Below are 2347 nucleotides of genomic sequence, written 5' to 3' on the forward strand. Positions count from 1 at the left end.
ATTGGGAACTGGCCACTCGGAGACTGCTCGTACTTTTTCAGGATCAGTTCTAAACTGACCCTTTTCCAAAATGAATCCTAAAAAGGATACTGAAGAGACATGAAACTCACATTTTTCTGCTTTAACATATAGTTGGTTTTCAAGGAGTCTCTGAAGAACCGCTCTGACATGCTGTTTATGTTGCTGAATGTCTCGTGAAAAAATGAGAATGTCGTCCAGATATACGAATACACACACATTAAGGAAATCTCGGAGTACATCGTTGATCAAAGCTTGAAACACTGCTGGGGCGTTACTTAATCCAAAAGGCATGATTAAATACTCAAAATGTCCTAAAGCTGTCTTAAATACTGTCTTCCATTCGTCTCCTTCCCTTATTCGTACCAAATGGTAGGCATTACGGAGATCTAACTTGGTGAAGATGGTTGCGGAGTGGAGCTGATCATGGACGGAATCTAACAGAGGTAGAGGATATTTATTTTTTACAGTGATCTGATTTAGGCCTCGGTAATCTATACAGGGTCTAAGGGATTTATCTTTATTTGAGACAAAGAAAAATCCCCCCCCTAGAGGGGACTTGGATGGACGTATGATACCGGAGGCCAACGAGTCATCTATGTAGGTTTTCATGGCCTCTTTTTCGGGGCCGGAGAGATTATACAGACGACTGGATGGTAATGGTGAATCTGGTACTAGATCAATAGCACAGTCATACGGTCTGTGAGGGGGTAATGAAAGTGCTTTGTTTTTGCTGAAAACAGATGCCAGGTCATGATAGGTCTCAGGAACAGAAGATAAATCAGTGGTTTCAACAGGGACTGAGGACAAATCAACTGTTTCTACAGGTTCCTCCCCTTTAATGGAGACTGATACAGCCGACTTTAAACAATGTTGTAAGCAAAATCACTCCAACCTTCAATACTCTTTTCTCTCCAGTTTATGGTGGGGTTATGTTGAGACAACCATGGGTAACCAAAAATGAGTTGAGGGGAGGTAGAATTGAAAACAACAAACTCACCAAAATCATGATGGTTGCCGGACAAAATGATGTGTAGTCTGGGGACGAGTTTGTTGACCTGAGACAAAAGTTGTCCAGTAACACCGGCGATGGATCTTGGTGGGTCGAGGGGTGAGGTAGGAAGTCCCAGTTGTTCAACCAAGTCACTTGAGATTAAGTTTTGTTCTGCACCAGAGTCCACAAGGGCTGATATAGACAGCTTAGTTTGTCCACAAACCAGCGCAGCAGGAAGAAAAAACAGAGAATTAGGGGAGAAATTGTCTTGTCTCGTCAGCTTCCCCTGATCTATTGACGAGACGACCCGTTTCCCCGCAGCGGGCAGGTTGCAACAAAATGTCCTTTGTTACCACAATAGATGCAAAGTTTGGCTGCGAAACGTCTTTGTCTCTCCTCAGGAGACAAGCGGGTGCRTCCAATCTGCATGGGTTCGGCGGGATTGCTAACAGCTGTTGTAGGAGGCGGCGGAGGCTCGCCACTGACGGTGAAACAGGAAACTCKAGGATTCTGGGAAGTGTAGTTCTTTTCCCTCTTACGTTTTTAATCTGTTATTAATTCGTATGGATAAAGTGATTAATTCATCCAAGCTTCCGGGTTCATCCCGGGAAGCCAACTGATCTTTGATTTGTTCAGACAAGGAATTAACATAAATACCTTTCAGGGCGAGTTCCTCCCAGCCAGCCTCCTCAGCAATTATCCGAAAATCAACAGAGTGTTCAGCTGCTGACTTATTTCCTTGTCGCAGGTTGATTAGACGCTTCGCTGCTTCCTCCTGCTGGAGGGGATGGTCAAATACACGCTGAAATTCCTGGATGAATAACTGGGATGTGAGAGTGTCAGAAGAATGAGCAGACAAAAATGCTTGAGCCCACCTAAGAGCTTTCCCTTTTAAAGCAGAAACAATATATGTAACTCTGGCAGAGTGAGTGGGAAAAAACGAGGGGGAACGGGCAAAAGCTAGTCGGCATTGAAGTAAAAATCCAGCACAATGATTTATGTCCCCATCAAAAAATTCGGAAGGTCGGATATCTGGTTCTCTAGGAGATATGACAACAGGAGGGGGCGTGGCAGGAGGRGACACGGCAGGATTAGCAGGAAAACAGGTATTTAATTTACTATCAAGAGCGGAGATATGCTGAGTAATTTGACTTAATAAAGTGCGGGTTTCTTGTTGAGCTAAGTATAACTGATTTAGTTTCTGATCATGATCTAATAATTTGGATTCAGGTTGAACTGTAGCACCGAGTGTCTGATTATCAGAAGTATTGCTCACGGACATATGGCTTGGCTGAAGCATTCTATCAGGTTTACAGGTGGGATGTCAACGTGAGC

The sequence above is a fragment of the Austrofundulus limnaeus genome, unplaced genomic scaffold (genome assembly GCF_001266775.1).
Source record: "Austrofundulus limnaeus strain Quisiro unplaced genomic scaffold, Austrofundulus_limnaeus-1.0 Scaffold463, whole genome shotgun sequence".
NCBI classification, from domain to species: Eukaryota; Metazoa; Chordata; class Actinopteri; order Cyprinodontiformes; family Rivulidae; genus Austrofundulus; species Austrofundulus limnaeus.